This window comes from Natator depressus, chromosome 1, assembly GCF_965152275.1.
Source record: "Natator depressus isolate rNatDep1 chromosome 1, rNatDep2.hap1, whole genome shotgun sequence".
Lineage (NCBI taxonomy): Eukaryota > Metazoa > Chordata > Testudines > Cheloniidae > Natator > Natator depressus.
In genome coordinates, this window is record NC_134234.1 from 328,152,258 (window position 1) to 328,172,806 (window position 20,549).

Below are 20,549 nucleotides of genomic sequence, written 5' to 3' on the forward strand. Positions count from 1 at the left end.
AACTAGATCTCCAGTTGCTACCATGGCATTGCAAACTTTTAACCTGGGTCAGTAACTTATTTTTTTTAAATGGGTGAGTAGGTATTGTGTCTAGACTGGTAGATTTGACCATTGAAAAATGCCAGATTTTGTGTTATCTAGCAATGAGCATGCTGATGTTTTGTGTGAGTTTGGTAGGGTGAGGTGTGAAGGCAGCAATATTTAACAGTTAACAATACTTTAACACAGAATCTCTTGTTATATGATATCAAAGTTCTTTTGCAGTATTAATTGATTATACTTCACAACTTAATATATAGAAGTTAAGTTTGTTCTATCTGTTTTACAGATGGGAAAAGGTGGCACAGTGAAATGAAGTGACTTGTTCAAGGTGATGCAGCAGAGATGGGATTAGAACCCAGGTTATAGATCTCTATAGTCTAACCACTAGACAATGCTGCCACTTAAACCATCGGTTTCCTAATCAAGAATCCAAAGTACTGGCACAGCTAATGACGTTTTTCTTGTCTGGTCATGCCCTATATCTGATATTTCAAGGGTGATGATAAACTGGAAAACATGCATACGCACCAAAAGAGAAAAAGAAAATTGAAAAAAGCAACACAAGCTTCTTTCCAACATCTTTGCTGTTAGTATGGTGCAATGAAAATGCTCAACCTGTACATCAGTGTCTCAGTGTGCCAAGATTAGATACCACATATTATTCGGGGACATTATTTTTTTATTCCAGACTTTGTCTTAAGGACTCCAGTGACTTCATGCAATTGCTGCAGCAAGCCATAAATTAAATGAGAAATTCCTAACCAGTGCATAGATAGGAAGAACAAGCAGTACTTTGCCATTACTGCTGTGCTTTCCTTTTCCTGTGATACAGAGCTTGAAAAAAGCTGCCTGGATTTTGTTACATCAGCTCTATTGGATCCTATTTGCACAAAGCATTAACTATCTGGATGGCCTTTAACATTTACTCCAGGCTCAGTCTTTGTGGTGAACTGGATGGCTATATTTAGCCCTGAACAGTGGCTGTCCAAGGTGAATAACGAGGCTCGCTGTCTTTGAGCGGGCAGGTTGCTGCAGCCTGACAGTGAACAGAGCATTAATCTAACCGCTACTGTATCCTGTGCAGCTGAGATGTAGTCAGAAAACTCCACCAAGTGAAGACAAAACACCTCTATAAAAATATGTAGTTTAAAACAAATATGGGGGAAGCTTCTCCTTTGCACCTGAGCTATGCTTAGTACAGAACCAGAGATAGGGGCCGGAGCCATCTTTATGTTCCCTCCAATCCTGGGCCCACCTGGGAACTGAGCTAGTCCCTAACATATATTAGAGCAGCCACTGGACCAGCTTTAATTTACTCCCACAGACCTCCGCAAAACATGCCACACCACTTTTGTCCATGCCACGCCCACTGTGCTGGAGGTTGGTGTAGGAAATTATATCAGTTCTACACCACCTGGTGATTGTCCCACACTGAGAAACTCCTCTAAGGGGTGGCTTTGTGATTTTACTGCTTATTCATTTTAATCTTAGTTGTCAAGTATACATTTGTCTGTAAAGTGCCTTGTTCAGTTTGCTATCTAAGAATCAAAGATTTTGCTTCTTTTAGAAGTGATCAGGACACTAGCCTGATTTCTGGACCGAGGACTAGGGAAACACTTTTAAGAGACTTTTTCATCTCCAGTGTAAAACATGCGAGGTGTCACAGGATGTGCTAGAACTTTAAGATACGCAGGTCCTAGCTCTGTACCTGGTTCTCCTGCTTGCTCCGATCACATGACTGAGAGAAGAGGACATGGGACAGGCCAACTGGGAAACATATGATCCTGTTCTCATTGGTGGGGGTTGCAGGGATATTCTCCAGGAACAGGGGTCTAGAAAAGGGCCAGTGGTAGCTCTGGAGAAGGAGCTTGTGAAGGAACCTGGGAAGGGCTGTGTGGAAGAAGTTGGGAAAGGAGCTGAGGAGAGGCCTTCAGCTGAACTACAGAAGGAACACTGTTCACCCAGAGAAGAGGGACTGACCAGAAGCAGGCACCCTAAGAAATGGAGCAGGGCAGCCTTGGGCTTAGAGCTGAGCACTGACCACAATTTAGCATCCCAAGGCTGGGACATGGAGTAGAGGGAAGACATGCTCTCCCCCCCCACCAGAAGTGGGTGGAAACCCCCTTTACCATACGGAAGAGGGCCTATTTAGCCCAGGGATGGGGGATGAAGGGCCGTTTTTTTGTTTTTCATTTGGACTTTCTGGTACCTTAGAAGTGGAGGACTTTTTGTGGCTTTCTGCTTTCAGGATCCCTTTAAATTTTACTTTGAGGCTTATATCTGATTATAGTTATTTTTCCAGCTTCCTTCACAAACACCAAGAATGGAAGGTCTTGTTTCTCAAGACGCCCTGAAACAAAAGCCTCAATCTCTAAACAGCCCTAACCTGTGGGAAAGTTCAGATTCCAACTGCTGAACTATCTGGTTCTGGCCCATCTCTACTTATTTCTTTGTCAAAAAAAGTTCTTGGCAATCTTTTAATACAGTGGTGCTATTAGGGTTAGTTGAAAGTTTTCTATCAACATTTTTTGTGGGAAATCACATTTGATGAAGAAGAAAATTTCGTGGAAAGTGGTTTCCTCAAAAACTTCAATTTTTGTCAGACAACCAAAAATCTGAATTTTGTACGGTTTTTCCATGTTTGGCTTAAAAGTTCAATGTTTCCACGGAAAATTTTAATGAAAAACGTTTTTTGTTTCATTGAAATTTTCCAGGTGAGGGACACATTTCCCAACCAGATCCAGTGGCCGTTCTAGAAGGAAATTTTACTTTGGTCTTTGAATCAGGCTTATAGACATCACTCGCTGTTAGTGCTCTCCATTGTTGAACAAACTTGCTGTTCTTTTCTGAGTCTAAACTATTTTTTGTATTGACATCCCTGAGCCTGTGAATCCCTTTTTAAATTACCATGGGAAGTACACTATCTCTATGACTTCAGCTTCTGCTTGTCTCCTACAGACATCTGGTATTAAATCTCTTTCTTAGCATTGTCTTAGTAACATCCAAATTTTGACATTTACCATTCCAGCGTTTATCTTTCTGAAAGTACAATCTTTGTTCACTTTTTCTTTCCAGATCAAATATTTATTGCAGCATTCTTGGTATACTTATGGCTAATCCCATCGATCTTCCCAACTACAGCAGCTAGATATTATTTTTAAAAAGCCTGTTCACCTAACACAAACAAGGATCCAGTGACACCAATACTTGCTGCCACTGGTGCTAGCCCATGGGAGTCCAGGTCACTTGGATTAACGCCTCTTTATAAGCAATAAACAAGAAGCAGCTGTCCCTGACCGCTCTAGACAATCTGGCAAATTAGACCACCTAGCTAGCACTTGATAAAGCTGCAGGGATGACAGCTTTAGTTCATGGTCTCCAGATTGGTGTGCCCAAATTTGCATTCCACTTCAAAGCCAAGCCTACTTTGCAACTATCTGATTAAAGAAAACAATTGCATCCTTACACAAGAGACACTCTTATGGGGCACTGGTGCCCTCAGAGATCCTGGAGGTTGGAGCCAATACATGTGCACCTTTAACAGTAAAGAAGCATCAATGTAAGCAAGTCTTGCTGAGGTATGGAGAATTTTTGTAGCTGGAGTATTTTGAAGGACAGGACACACCAAAGTTTCGACGAAATATTAATATTCTATCGCAGACACCACAGAAGATGTTAAAGCAAGTTAAATGGAGCCATGAATGAATCAAAGTGAGGCAATGATCAGTTAAGGGAGAAAGAAGCTTTATGCTCTACAGCACTTAGGGACAGACATGGGCATGAACTGTTTGGCTCTGTGCAGGCACACAATCCCACATCACTTCATACCTGGGAATATCAAATACCATATTAACGCACATGGGCACAATGACTGAACTGATAAACTGCAGCAATGGGACCCTGCATGGAACCAGAGATGCAGGAGTCCACACTACTGGTATCTTGATGCATAATAGGGGCTTTAATAGAGATGGGAACTCTGAACATGGTGGGCCAGCAGCCCCTCATCCCAGGCTGGTATTGTAGTCAGGTACTTAGGGCAGTACTGAAGTGTAAGATTATGTTATTATGGCAGCCAACTGCAACTGGCCAGTTTACAAGAAATTGCATCCTGGGCATAAAAGCGCAGAATCATAGAAATGTAGGGCTGGAAGGAAGCTCAAGAGGCCCTCATGTCCATTCAGATTCCTTAAAAGAGCAAGCTGGAAGATCATTAAAAAATATCTCCCCCAAATACTCTAATTTTAACAAGGAGTGATTCTGGATATTTGTGTTTTTAAAAACTGTGGCCAGATCCTCAGTGGTGTCAGTCAGGGATGCTCCATTGCAGTTAATCAAGAGACCCTGATTTATGTCAGCTGAGGATCTGGCCCACTAAATGTTGATCTTCATGAATATCTCAGTTTATTTTCTTTCCTGCTTAGAGATTGCAAGTCAGAAACTATCATAACAAACTTCCATGTTAACATTCAGGAGCGGAATGGAGGACTGCATGGCTCAGGGATACAGAGCCTCTTCTCTATATGTCACCAATTAGACACTGACAGAGTATGGGGGTAGTTCCAAAAATCATAATCATCTGTGTGATGGCTCTTCCATAACCTATGCATTCTCACTCATGTTCAAAGGGAAGGTTAAAAATATAATTACCACTATAACTGGTAGTAATTGGTATCCTTATTGGCAGCCTCAGAATGAATGCCAAGAGTTGAGTGAACTGTCCTTTTTCCCCTAGAGAGAATTCCTTTAAGTGAAAGGAGAGGTACCTTGGTGCTGTAGGATGAGGAAGATTGTACTGCAACTGGTTGCAGTCCCCATTTGGTAGAAGAACAGATAATTAAATTCTCTGAAGTTGCTTAAAAAATTCCAAACAAAATTATACCACCTTTCATGCATACCTACTGTATATATGTGTATGTGTATACACGCACATGCACAAACACACAATATTACTATTTATACATAATTACATTACACAAATAGTGATAGTGGACCTTTTCAACTCTGCATTAAAAAAGCTAAGATCTTGAAGATAAAGGAAGTCGGGCCTGATCTCAATCCCAGCACAATCAATGTAAAGACTTCAACGGACTTTGGTTCATGTCCTGATAAAGGAAGCCCTGACAAGTCTTTGCCCATGATCTTACAGTTGCATCCTCATGGGTGGATCCTTGGCAGGTGGGCCAAATTTGAATAAGAGGTGTTGAGACTTGATGCACAGAGTTACAGCACCACTCCAGTTTGGCACCAACCATCGAAAGTGTGGGGAGTGATTCACCCAGCTGGGTGGGCCCCACAGGGAGGGCAGTGACCTCACAGGCCTGAGCCCTCTCTGATCCTCCATCCCCTCCCCTCTTCTAAAATGTGTTCATTTCCATGGTAATTTTTTTGGAAGGGTGGGGAACCTCAGCTTTGGATTTTGCCCTGGGTACCCAAATACATCTGTGTGGCCCTGTGTTCAGTCATCATCTAGTTCCCAGATTTTTCAGTATTAATATATAACAAGAATAGAATAAGATCTCTTAGCCTAGTGCCAAAGGACTTTAAGCTTTGACCACTGTGATTCAGTAAGCGTTGTAGTGAATAGAAATGGAAGCTATAATCATTGTAACAGTCATTATCGATTTCAAGCCCCTCATATTTCAGGTAAGCTATAGTCTGTGACAACTATCATTCTTCTTCTTATAAAGGTGGAGAATGATCAAGCATGTGTATCAGTGTTGTCTTGTAGAGAATGTAGTGAAGGCAGGAATACATTAGATTGCAACATACAGTTAACCTAGGGCTTACCATAACAAGGGAAAATACAATGTAGTAAGGAACCCTTACTTCCCATTAACAAAAACCCAAGCTGATGGAGTCACTGCTTTAAATCAAATCTTAACCATTCTAGCCAATTATATCTCTGGCTATGATGTATAGTAAATGGATAGGACATATTAAATCTTTCCACTGTAGCAGCAAGATACAAATTTGCTTTACTGTGTTCTCTTATCTTACAACTGTGTCTCATGACACTTCATATCTCACTGTGCAGCAAGATTTTAAGTAGGCATATGCTAAATGGTTTAACACAAATTCAGGTGCTGACAAATGGCCCTCCTCTGTTGAAGACACTTCCAGGCTTTGCAATGCTGCTGATCATATACAAAGTGATAGCTTTTATTTCCTGTGTCTATAAAAGACAGAGGCAGTGACAAGATGAGAATACATTTTTTAAAATTCCTTGCCTATGTTGCTAAACCCATCTAAAATTGAAAATGGATGACCTCTTCATCATGTATGTGGATTGCTTACTTTCCCATTTAACTTAATTTGAAAACAAAGAGGTTTCACTTAGCAGTTTCCTGCTGCTCAGGTACTGGCCCAATGCTGTTGTGTGTTTGTCTTTCCTTCACCAGATGGGAACAATTATAACCAAACAAGGCTGAAAACATTTTAAATGTTAGTTCTTAAATGTGAACAGCACTCTCTACTAACTGCTCTGAAAGCTCAAATCAGAACTGTTGCCATTCCCAAACCACTGCCTAGTAATTTCAAGTGATCAGTGTCACAGTGTATCAGAGATGTGTTTCAAATATGCTACAATATTTTAAAATAATTTTAAACTTCTTCAAACCATTGCTATTAAGACACCATCAGCTTAGTGTAGACACAAAATGTAGATTTTCGTTAAGTGCAGGGGAGAATGGAAGAGTTAAACTTAATGGGCCAAATTCCCAGCTGTATAAACTGATGCAATACCATTGGCTTCATGACCACTGAACTGCTCACTCCACACCCACTCTAGTTAGTTTAAGTTGTTATTTTAACCAGCAGCAGTGAAAGATAGATTAACTTTAGATCAGCAAATAGAGTTAAAGTGGTTTGATGCTTCTTTAAAGTACATTATAATTAAGTAGAATTTCCTCAGGCAGTCAGAATACAGGGCTGCTGTAGGTTATGTACCGATAACTGTACATTTACTTCTCAGTTATGCAGTTCTCAGCATTCCAACTGGTTGTGAATGAGTCTGATTTGCACAATGGATGTATAGGTTATTTCCCAATAATATGTCAGGCAAATCTCTGTGTGCTTATTCACAGGGTCTGGCAATTCCACTGTACAGATTTCTCAATAGCGGGGGTGGGAAAACTTTTTGGCCCGAGGGCCACAGCTGGGTGGGGAAATTGTGTGCAGGGCCATGACTGTAAGGCTGGGGCAGGGGATTGGGGTGCAGGAGGGGTGTGGGGTGTAGTAGGGGGCTCAAAGCAGGGGGTTAGGGGGCTCAGGGCAGGGTGGGTCGGGGTGCAGGCTCTGGCCCAGTGCTGCTTACCTCGAGTGGCTCCAGGGTGGCAGCAGCATGCAGCGGGGCTAAGGCAGGCTTCCTGCCTGCCCTGGCCCCGCACCACTCCCAGAAGTGGCCAGCATGTCCAGCAGTGGCTCCTGGGGGTGGGGTGGGGTGGGGCAGGCAGCTCTGCTGCGCACTGCCCTTGTCTGTGGGTACCACCCCCAAAGCTCCCATTGGTTGTGATTCCCCATTCTTGGCCAATGGGAGCTGCGGTGGGTGGTGCTTGCAGGCGAGGGCAATGCACAGAGCCCTCTGTCCCCCGCTTTCCCCCAGGGACTGCAGGGACGTGGTGCTGGCCACTGCCACAGCCCATAGTTTGCCCTCCCCTGCTCAATAGCCATATAATAATTATGGTGAGTATGATGGTGAATGACTGCTGAAAATTCCACCATTCTGACTTTAGCATTTCCCATGGACATTCAGCCATCACTGTTTCCTCGACTTCAGCCCCATCACAGGCACACTTACTTATAGGTTGTTTAATGTTCATTTGGTAACAAACATATTCTGGCCTATGAACCTCCTTCGCCTTTGTTCTCAAAGCTTATTTTTTGGCCTCAGTTTCTTTGCTTAGGATTTGGCTATTGTCTTGTAAAGAGGCCACACCCTTGAGTGATTTAAGTATCATATTTGTCACTGTGATCAGCACTGTGGTAAACGAGAGTGAATTAATTAAATGTATGTTGCATAGGCCTCTGTTGACTGTAAGGGAGTTTTATAGGCCAGGATTTTACTGAATCTTGGGACTGGTGTCTTGGGGAGAGGAACTTTTGTCTGGAAACTTCAGAAGTTTTAAACTCTGAAAAGAACTCTCAACACAGTTTTAAACATAGCACCTTGGTGCCCCTTAGTGGATGATCATATTATTACATTGGTAAACCCGCTGAGAAGGTACCCACAGGATTTCATTACCTATGATTATTGGTATCTGTCTGATGTTTATACACTTAGCAAAAACATATCATTTTGAAATTATACTTTTGCTGTTTCAGTATCTATGTTGTCGCGTTATGTGCTACAAACCATCCAGCTAGTATTCCAGTGCAATGTAGCATTTTATTAAACTAAAATGCAGTTTAATGTTATGAGTCATTTCTCTACCTCTGAGGCAAAGCACAATAGAAATATTACAATGAGAAGATGTCATAACATGTGGAGACAGGCAGCTGGGTGACATAGGAAGAGCTGGTGGAAAGTGTAAGGAAAGAACTTAGGAATGTCTTCCAGATGCATTTCATCCATATAAAAAAAAGAAGCAGGGCACACGAGGAATGGTAAAGCCCTTGAATCACTTACTCTATTATCTCCCTCATATTGTGTATCAAAGCAACAAATAATATCATTGCAAATATATACATATGGCTAAACATGTCATAACCAATTATTATTTGCATTACAGTTAGTAGCTAGAGTCCTGTTGTATTAATTTAGATGGAGTATATAGGCCTAAAGAGTCAAAGATATTAACATGACCCTGAAACTGCCCAACATTAAAGACTTTTAAGATTGCTTAATACCATGGCAAACACGTTATTAAAAATCCTTTTAGACCCTTCCTTAATGATACAGAAAAGAAGAAAAAACAGTTAAGCATTTAAAGTATGAATTTAAAGAAATGTAAAGTATTAAGTAAGGTTTTAATTTTAACAGCATCCCTTGTTCCCTTTCCCTTTAGCTGTAGAAATTATTTAGAGGAAAATAACCCCTTGTTTGACAAGCTCTTAGATGACGGTTGTGACACTGCAGTCCATATTCTTCATAGTTGTATGATTATGATGTAATTATGATGTAATTATGATGAATTTTGTACAAGATGGGTCATAGCAGGTGTCATTGGAAAAGGTATTATTTGCTGAATATGATTATCCTAGTTGTATGCATGTACCATTTTTGTATCTAAAGTTATGAATATTGACTATGTGTCTGTATTTCAAATATAGTTACACCTGGGTAACGCCCACTTGGCAAGATCCTTCTAGTCTAGATAGCTGGTTGTGAAGGGCCTATTCAAGGTAATGGGCCATCAGGGGAAACAATAGACCTTAGGAGAAGCTTATCCCCCACCTGGTGAGTCTTCCTGAGAACATTCCAGACAGCCTGTAAGTAACGGCTGCTATGACTCAGCAAGGGCACATGACCAGATCACATGACACTGAACCCCATTTTGATATCTGTATTTTTCCACAAATTGTCTGGGAACTGTTTTTGGAATGAAGGGTTCCTGCCATATGTTAAAGCTATATAAGGTGGGGTGTGACATCATTTAGGGGCCTCAGTCCCCACACAAGGACACCCCTGGAAACACCTGAGAAACAAAGACCAAACTGGGGGAAGTGCTGGTTCCAGGCTAAAGGGATTTCTAAGCTGTGTATGGAAACCTGGTGGACTACTTGTATCATCAACCAGGGTGAAAAATTGCTAATTCATATTCAATCTTTCTAGTATTTTAGGCTTAGTTTGTGATTTTGTTTATTTACTAGGTAATCTGCTTTGATCTGTTTGCAATCACTTATAATCACTTAAATCTATCTTTTGTAGTTAATAAACTTGTTTTTTGCTTTATCTAAACCAGTGAGCCTTTAAGTGAAGTGTCTGAGAAAAATCTCAACTTGGTTAACACGAGTTTGTTTTATATTCCTTTCCACATTGAGGGAGGGGCGAACTATTTATGAGCTTACATTACACAGATCCCTGTGCAATGCAAGATGGTATCATTTTGGGTTTATACTCCAGTGGGGGTGTGTGCCTGGGGAGCTGGGGGTTATCTTGGCTGTAGCCCCTCTATTGTTGGTTCATGCAGTGGCTGCCCAAAGCCTGCATGTAACTGCAGCTGCGTGTATCCCTACCTGTGTTAATGTTGGTGGAAGTGTAGGACTGAAAGTGGTTCACAGCAGCACAGTGCTGAGAGGGAGCCCAGGCTGGTGAGTCAAAGGGCTCAGTGATACCCCAGTTCCTGGGGGAAACATGTCATAGTGGCAACTATCCTTTTTGAGGAAAAGAGAAAGTTAGTTGTGATGGGCTGGAACTGCTGCTGTTGTTAACATTTGATACTGTTTCCTAGACAAAGGGGAGGGAAAAGAGCAGCAAAGATAGAACATGAGACTTCTGTCTCTGGTGTTGACTCTTACCTGCAGCCTGACTGCTTGAAAAACGCTGGCACAACACTGGGTCTAATCAGCCATTCCGAGATCTTGGACTAGCATCGGTGTAGGCAAGTGTGACCGCCCCTCCTTGCTGTCATGCCCCTAAAATGGCGGTTGGTGAACAAAAATGCGGGAGTCGTCTCTGAAGTGCAGGCACCGCAGCAGCATTGAGCACCCCGCAGTCTAAGGCTCAGGCCCTCAGGCAGAGAGCCAAAGAATCAAGGAGACTGGCGGATGGCAGATCAATGCAGGCCTCCTGGCCTAAAGTGGAGGGAAGATGCCACCCCACAGGTGGGGTTGGCAGCAGGGGAGATAGGGGGACCTGAGCCCTCCCTACTGCACCAGGTCCCAGCCCAGGGCCCTTACAGTGGTGGAGTGTTCCGCCACTGGATCAGTGGGGATCCGGCTGCAGCACGCTGACTTGGATTCAGGCAGAAATTCAGCTGGACTATAATTGGCTGGCTGTCCCTGGGGTTCTTCCTAGATTCCCCTTGGGTTGTACCTGGATCCCGGAGTTGTCCTCCATCTTCCCAGGATATATGGCCAATGATAGTCCCAGCAGCTCCTTGGCGTCTGGAGTGGCTGGCGGCTCTAGAATCTCAGGTGAGTCCTCGGGGCAGCAGAAGTCCTCCTTGGTATCCCACTCCAGCAGCAGGGGAGAAGTGTCTATCTCCACTGGCAGTGAGCTTCATGGCCTGCCTCTTGTATTTCCTGTCCCGCCCCTCTGCTTCTGGTGTCATGGGAATGGCTTCTCCCACTAGGGTGAGTGTGATTGCCCCTCCCTGTCAATCTTGGAGAGTGGCCACGCCTCCTGTCTATAAAGGGGCTGTTTAGGGCATTGCTTTTAACTGCCTCTCTGGTCACAGGCTCACAGCAGTATTGCAAAATGTGATGTCTTGGCCAGCTAAGCCAGACACCTATTAAACCACAGGCAAAAGGAGAGGGATAGGAGACAGAAGAAATAAGGTAGAGAAGGGTAAAAGGACACATGGCAGGGGAGAGACAAGGGAGGGAGGACAAAATCTCACATCCCAGCTGGTGTTTGGGATTTAGTTAAAGCCTGTGAAAGTGGTGATGTCACCTGGGTCCCTCTCTCTGGCCCAGTCTCATCAGGACATCTCACTGGATCAGGACAAGCTAAGTAGAGTTGCAGTAGATCCCGGGGTCACAGGAGGCAGCCATGTTTGCTTCCCCTTCTTTCAGTCAGCAATTGTTGTGTTCAATTTCCCTCCTTATTGTGCCCCAAATGCTTTTTTCTTTTAAAAACTACAAAGGGAGTGATGGGCTCAGTAGCCCATCCCCTCATTATTTTGTTCACCAATTAGGTTTAATTTCTGACACACCAATTTTCTTGTTTACCAGGCATAATTTTAACACAGTTCTTGAATTATATTAGTAGGCCTTTTTTATTTCTGCTAAATCAACTAGCATGTCTCCCTTTTGCTCCTTTTCCCATCAATATTTATTGTTATAAGTTATTGTGACATTTTATGAACTCTTACTTTTTACAGTTGAATTTACACTTAAGATAAATTTGTAGGTCCAGTTAGACTTTACAATCTAAATAGGCAAAGGAAGTATTATCCCAGATTTAGAAAAGGGCCGAGGCACAATAAAATTAAGCAACCTGTCCAAACGCACACAACAAGCATGTGGTATAGCTTGGAATTGACCCCAGCTCTACTGAGTCCCAATCTGATGCCTTACCCACATGACCACTCAAGCTTTGTGAAGAGCTGGCCAATCTAGGTATGTACCCCTGCCTTGTTCTAAATGAACTGTAACAGTGAGTTAATCTCTAAAAATTAAAAAAAGATTTTCCTTTATCTCAAGTGGGGGGCTCTTGTGCTTTTGCAGAGGGAGAATATAAGTTCTATAATATAATTAAGTTCTATAATATAAGTGTGCCAATGGTAAAATATAGGGCTGGTTGAAAATATTTGAATGAAATATCTCATTGGAAAATGGGATTTTGTCTAAAAAATATTTTTCCACAGGAAATAAATTGATTTTTCTGGAATTTTATATTGGGAAAGCCAAGTAGATTTTTTTTTTTTTGGTTTGATGTCTGTCACCTGGACGCTAATCTCTGCATCCACCTGAGTCATTGTGATATCTCATGGTAGTTGTAGTTCATTATCCCCCATGGGCCCAGCTTCCTGACCATATTGTTTCCCATGATTCATGTGGTTTCTCCTGTAGCTGACCCATTGCTGTGCATCATGGGCATCCTCATAGGAGCCACAGTGGCTCAGTCACAGGATAAAACCTGGTGCATCTCCCCTCCCAGGCTCGCTGGCTGCTTGTCAGAGGTATGTGTCTATCTCTGTTATTCTTCCACTTCCCCAACCTTGTTTTTGAGTCCTCTTACCTACAGAATAGCTCCAGTGCCCACTTCCGCTCCTCCTGCTAGCTTTCTTAAGCAGCAGCAGCAGCAGTCGTTTTTGTCAGTTTGATTGCTACTCACTGCAGTAGAAAGAGAGAACACACACTCAGACAACAACTGACTGCAGGTCCCAAATAGTTTTCATCCTGCTGCAGCTTGGGCAAGCCTTGGGCAGCAGCAGAGACATTGACACTGTTGGCAGACTCAGGAAGCTAACACTGCACCACTTTATACTCAGTTCCAATTTGAAATGTTATTGTCACAACCATAAGCTTCTGTTTTGGTTTCATTTGGTTTTGCCAAATAAAAGCTTAGATTCTGAGGACAATAATGGTATTTTTGTGGGGGAAGCTTCCTACAGGACACAGTTGAGAGGATGAGGGTATTTTTCAAGTTCCTCGGGGGGTTAAGTGATGCATCGAGCATTGATTACACACTCTGAACACAGCTGAATTTAACTCAGAGAACAAGCCTTTCTCCTTAAAGTCAGTGAGTTCAAGGTCCATCACATGCCTGTTAGATGCAAAGCTGCAAAAGTATATGCACTTCTATGGAGGGAATATTGACAATGAAGTTAGATGAAAAAGTCTGGCATAAACCATGTTTCCACTCAGCAAGAGAACTGCCCCTAAGTAGGTGATGCAACACCTACTAGTGACAACATCATCCTTCTTAAAGGATATACTATGCTCTGATCACAACCATTACACAGTAACTCCTCACTTAATGTTGTAGTTATGTTCCTGAAAAATGCAACTTTAAGTGAAACGATGTTAAACGGATGCAATTTTCCCATAAGATTTAATGTAAATGTGGGGGATTAGGTTCCAAGGAAATTTTTGGGGGGCAGACAAAAGGCATTCTATACTATACAGTACTGTACTGTGGTTGGAAAGTGCCCCTGGCTTACCCCACACAGGCACAGCCCGCTGCAGTCAAGGATGCTAGGAAGCACCTTCACAGCAGCAGTGGCAGCTTACCCGGAGAAGAACAGGCACCGACTTTGCTGGGGGATGCTCCAGGCCCACCTCTTCCCATCCCCGCTCCACTCCAGGCCCACCTCTTCTCACCCCCACTCCACCTCCTCTCCGAAGCACATCACATCCCTGCTCCTTCCCCGCCCCCAGAAAGTCCTAAGCACTGCCAAACTGGACTTTCTGGGGGGGAGGGAGAGGAGCAGAGACACAGTGCTTCCCCGCTCTTCCCCCTCTCTCCCAGCACTTCGCACTTAGGACTTTCTGGGAGGGAGGGTGAGGAACAGAGACACAGTGCTTCCCCACTCTTCCCCCTCCCTCCCAGCACTTCACACTTAGGACTTTCTGGGAGGGAGGGTGAGGAACAGAGACAAGGTGCTTCCCCGCTCTTCCCCCCTCCCAGTGTTTCCCTGCTGCCAAACAGCTGTTTGGAGGTGCTTAGGACTTTCTGGGAGGGAGGGGGAGGAGTGGACACACAGTGCTTCCCTGCTCCTCCCCCTCCCTCCCAGGAAGTCATAGAATCATAGAATATCAGGGTTGGAAGGGACCTCAGGAGGTCATCTAGTCCAATCCCTGCTCAAAGCACAACCAATCCCCAACTAAATCATCCCAGCCAGCGCTTTGTCAAGCCTGACCTTAAAAACTTCTAAGGAAGGAGATTCCACCACCTCCCTAGGTAACGCATTCCAGTGTTTCACCACCCTCCTAGTGAAAAAAGTTCTTCCTAATATCCAACCTAAACCTCCCCCACTGCAACTTAAGACCATTACTCCTTGTTCTGTCATTTGCTACCATTGAGAACAGTCTAGATCCATCCTCTTTGGAACCCCCTTTCAGGTAGCTGAAAGCAGCTATCAAATTTCCCCTCATGCTTCTCTTCCGCAGACTACACAATCCCAGTTCCCTCAGCCTCTCCTCATAAGTCATGTGTTCCAATCCCCTAATAATTTTTGTTGCCCTCTGCTGGATGTTTTCCAATTTTTCAACATCCTTCTTGTAGTGTGGGGCCCAAAACTGGATACAGTACTCCAGATGAGGCCTCACCAATGTCAAATAGAGGGGAACGATCACGTCCCTCGATCTGCTGGCAATGCCCCTACTTATGCATCCCAAAATGCCATTAGTCTTCTTGGCAACAAGGGCACACTGTTGACTCATATCCAGCTTCTCGTCCTCTTGTAACCCCTAGGTCCTTTTCTACAGAACTGCTGCCTAGCCATTCGGTCCCTAGTCTGTAGCGGTGCATGGGATTCTTCCGTCCTAAGTGCAGGACTCTGCACTTGTCCTTGTTGAACCTCATCAGATTTCTTTTGGCCCAATCCTGTAATTTGTCCAGGTCTCTCTGTATCCTATCCCTACCCTCCAGTGTATCTACCTCTCCTCCCAGTTTAGTGTCCTCTGCAAACTTGCTGAGGGTGCAATCCACACCATCCTCCAGATCATTAATGAATACAAAGTCCCAAGCGTGAAGTGCTTGGAGGGAGGGGGAGGAGGTGGAGAAAAGGAACTTGTGCAATACTCCCTTTTAAAGTAGCTGCTCTTCCACAAAATCTTACATGCAGTGTACAGAGCAGGCAGCCAAACGACGTTATAAAGGAGCATTGCACAACTTTAAAAGAGCATGTTTCCTAATTGAGCAGCGACATAACAACATTAAGCAGGAGGATGTTAAGTGAGGAGTTACTGTAATGCCATATTCTACATAAAAAAACAACACAACCACCAGACCATGCTTCTTTCTAATTTTTAAATCACCAGATGAGGACTTGGAAGACCTGTGTTCAGTTCTTTCCCTGTGACATTAGGCAAGTTATATAATCTAATTTGTTCCTTAGTTCCACATCTTTAAAATAGGTATAACATTTCTGAACCTCACAGGAGTGTTTCGAGAGGAAATCCATTAATAATCAGCTGCACTGATACCATAGTAATGAGGGGCTGTGACGGAATGCAACCCAGTATTCACACCTTACTGTAAGAATCTTTGTACAACAAGTGCCTTGTAAGGTATCATTTGAAAACTAATCACTTGTTTGTCAGTAATATTATGGTGAAATGCATGTAGCAACATTATAAGCAAAGTTATGAACATAATCTGAAATGATGACTGAAATGTGTTTATCTAACAAGTTTGGGAAGTGGGTAAACCTGTTTCTCAAAAACAAAGAACCAGCAGATACCCCTAGCCAGGTATCCTCAAAGCTTATGGGCCATCATTTATCAAGTGGCCAATCTTTGGCATGGAATAGGGGGAAGGCAAGAGACACACAGCTCTGCATCTTACCAAACAGAGGTGGAAAGCAAATAGCATAACACCTCTTCCCCACCCTATTCCATGTTTCCTTGCTCTCAGCTGGAAAGAACTTTAACTAGGGGTCACACTCAGGAAAATGATTTTCAAAGGGTGACTGAACTATAAACGTGAGGCGCAAAATCACTCCAGGTTCTCTCTCCCTACCTATCTCTGTCTTTTCACCTAAGAATACAAAAGAAACAGCCATTGGACTTTTGGATGAGAATTTGGTCCGTAATGTACTGAAAACATGTGGGAAGGGACTTCACTTAAAACCATGTCTAGTTTGTTAAGTTTAGAAACTGTTTTATCTTTATTTTTCTTGTAACCATTTCTGACTTTAATGCCTTATTACTTGTACTCACTTAAAAACTATCTCTGTATACTTAAATAAACTTTTTTTTTTGGTTCTTTAATTAACCCAGTGTTGTGACTGTGTGGGTAACTCCATTTAAGATGGCAAGTTGTTGTATATTGTTCCATCACTGTGAAAATGGACCTAAAATATCTGAACTGTCCAGGAGAGGGCTAAACAGTACAGAACACACGTTTTGGGGGTAGAATCTGGGTCTGGGAATGAGTTGGGGTCACCCTGCAAGTAATAACCAAGGTCGGTAGGAGCCAGAGTGTGGCTGATGATTGCTGATAGGCTGCTGGGATCGGATTTACTGAACCAGGTCTATGGCCATACACAGACACACAGAGTGTGGCTTGCATGCTGGCAGGCTGTTTGTGAGCAGCCCATGTAGGAGCTACCGCAAAAAGGCATTGTGAGACACCCAAGGCTGCACAGCCCCTTACTGGTCTGGATTACACCTTGAAATGCAATGGGGCCACAGAGACAGAATGGCAAAGCAGGAAATGTGCAAGTTAAATTTACACTTGCAACCTTAACTCTTCCCCTTAATGCACCATAGTCTTTTATTATCTGATCACATACTATTTCCTAAACAAATGGTATAGAATATCATACAGTTTGTTTTCTACACCCTTTAGATGCTCATGTAAAAACATGAAACACAACCCAGAGTAGTTTGCTCACATATGGCTCTGTCACTGGATCCCTGTGTTCTTTGGGAAGGTCACTTCACCCCTTGTCTTCAATTTCCACATTAACTTCACTGGAGTTAAGCATTTAGCACACTATTTATAATCAAAGGCATTCATCCCCATAGTATCTGGTCACTAACATAATAACCAGATTCATTACTCCCCTTCTTAGTCTATACAACAAATATAACCATTAATAGTTCAGCCTGTGATGAAATATTATTTGTTAGAATCTGCTGTGGAACTACCCCATTGGCTGCAGTTGAATACACAGGGATTGCACTAGCCTAGCTGAGAGACGAATAAGGCTCTGCACATTTAAGTTACTGAGACCAATTCTAGTTGGGGAATCCGTAAAAAGTTTTTAACTGTGCCAACGCTTACAAATCCCCAAATGCTTAAAACTTAATCGTCATAAGTAGCCTAGCAGAAGATTGAAGGATGCTTGTAGCTGGGATGTTTATCTGCCTGGATTGGATTAATTTCCTCAGCCCTTATTTGACACAAAAACAGATGTACCTCTGTCATTTCTCTGACCTCTATGGCAAGATGAAGAGCTATACTGATAAATTTTATTGATCAGACAAAGAAACGCTCCATGGGAAATAAGCAATATATGCCTTGCTGTGAAATTGAGGATTTAACATCTGTCCCATACAGATGGTAATTAATCTGGAATCTGCAATGCCCTCACATGGTTAGTTGACAACATTACTTTCTTAATCTGGGAGCACAGATAAACAAATGTATTGCATTGCTCTGTGAGTAACATTTTACGATTGTGTTATAGTTACATATGCAGCCCATAAATCAGAGAAATATATCATCTATGTTGTTATATGTGTCTATTATTAAAAATGTTTCTCATTTTGCTATTAACTAAATGGTTGATTTCCTACCTCCACAACCCTGCCTTCAGTGTAGGAATTAAAACTGAACACTTAAAGAGATGCCATCAATATTTTAGGGTCTAAAGTTTGCTCCACAGTAAAAGTCCTCTGGATTCTAAGTATCTGATAGGCGAATGTGCATCCATATGTATGTAACATTTAAACTAAAAAAATTATTTTATAGGACCTACCAAAACTAAATGTTTTGTGCTTTCTGGCTTATAATGTTGCAGTTAAACTATTAATAACAATTTATGAAGCACCAGTAGTCCTGACATATCCCAAGGCTCTGTGCCTATCTGTTCTCTTTCTGCATTTTCATTGGGAATCCCTTAACCACAGAACCTGTATGAGGAGACTTGGCAAGCCAGTAAAGTGCCTGAAACCACTATTGCTAAAAGCAGCCAAGTCAGCAGGCTGTAAAGTGGTGATGCAGCAGGCTTAGCTTAACCAAGGCAGGAGGGGAGGGGGGTTTGGGTGCCACAGAAAGGGCAGCTCGACCCCGTGTTCTTCCTGATAAGAATTGTGTTGAAGTTGCTGATACAAGGCTGCAAACTCTGGGAAAAAAACACACCTGGTTAATCAGTAATCAGAAGGAAACCTCTTGCTTGACCATTGAAACTGCTTGCTTAACAAGGTTTCTTTAAGTGACATATCATTATATTACTAATGTATAAATAAGGGGAAAAAGTTTGAGGATGGGACTCTCTCCATCCGGATACATCTTGTGTTCCCCACAAGCTGCCACTGTGCCACTCAAGAGCCATGCTCAGCTTCGGTAATTATTGAGGGTTGGGGGTGTTTTACTAACCTTTTGTGGATGTGTGTAAGTTCTTGAGACTAAGTAAAGTTTAGCTTTAAGTGAAAGCACTCTTGCGTTGTCCTGTTTGTGCCAGCCATCTATTGATCGGACAGCTGTGTCTCCCCTGATTTGCTTCCTGACACCACCTCGCACAGAGTAAAAGTTACCAAGAGCTTTGGCTTGAAAGAACCCTGGGTAACAGACCCTCTTAACATATTTAGAGTAGCAGCTATGTTAGTCTGTATCCAGAAAAAGAACAGGAGTACTTGTGGCACCTTAGAGACTAACAAATTTATTAGAGCATAAGCTTTCATGGGCTACAGCCCGCTTCATTGGATGCATAGAATGGAGCATATAGTAAGAAGATATATAGATATAGATATATATACACACATACAGAGAAGGTGGAAGTTGCCATACAAACTGTAAGAGGCTAATTAATTAAGATGAGCTATTATCAGCAAGAGAAAAAAACTTTTGTAGTGATAATCAAGATGGCCCATTTAGACAGTTGACAAGGTGTGAGGATACTTAACATAGGGAAATAGATTCAATATGTGTAATGACCCTGCCACTCCCAGTCTCTATTCAAACCCAAGTTAATGGTGTCTAGTTTGCATATTAATTCAAGCTCATCAGTTTCTCCTTGGAGTCTGGTTTTGAAGCTTTTCTGTTGCAAAATTGCCACCCTTAGATCTTTTACTGAGTGGCCACAGAGGTTGAAGTGTTCTCCTACCGGTTTTTGAATGTTATGATTCCTGATGTCAGATTTGTGTCCATTTATTCTTTTGCGTAGAGACTGTCCGGTGTGGCCAACTTACATATGTTCTTCCTCTAAGGCTCTATGCATTGGAACCTATAGATCTATCGGCTTTTCTGGTTAGAGCAGTACAGAGTGCAGCTACTTACACAAAATGTAAAAGGTGTCAGGCTGAGACTTGTTGGGCTACATCAACAAGTATGGGATGTTTGCAGAAGGGATGTCAAGACAAGGGATGTTTGCAGAAAGTAAAGGCATGGCTAAAGGAGTTTTCAGGCTTAGAGTGGGATTCCATCTCTGGACATGCTTGGGTAGGCTTAATCTCAGAGGTTCAGAAAATATTTATTCAAAATCAGTCACTCCAGAGATTAAGCTTGTAATGATTCACTGTCCATTGGGAATCCAAATTGTCTATCTGCATCTTATCTAGAGCTGATAGAAAAAGTGATTTTGCAAAACATTTCAAAGTTTCAATATTGCTTCCGTTTTACAGGGTCTGAAATGGTCCCATTTTCTGTTGTTTTTTTTGCAACATTTTATGCAATAATTTTACTAAAATAATTTTTAGATTTTATTTTTTAAAACTCTGGGTTACAATAAGAAAAAAACTATGTTTGATAAATGAAAGATGCTGACTTAAAATATGGTGAAAAATACCAAGGCAAGGGTTGTTTTGCAAAAAATGTAAAGTTTTGATAAATGATTCTATCGAATCCTCCCGGACAAGCACATAATGTAGGTATTCTGGTGAGGTGATGCACAGTGGCTTGGTTAATGTTGTAACCCAATTCTTTAGTGATTATTGATTATTATTGATTTCCAATTAATTTTGATTTAAAGAGCTGGGGGATTGTAGGTTTCTAGTCCCAGAATCAGGCA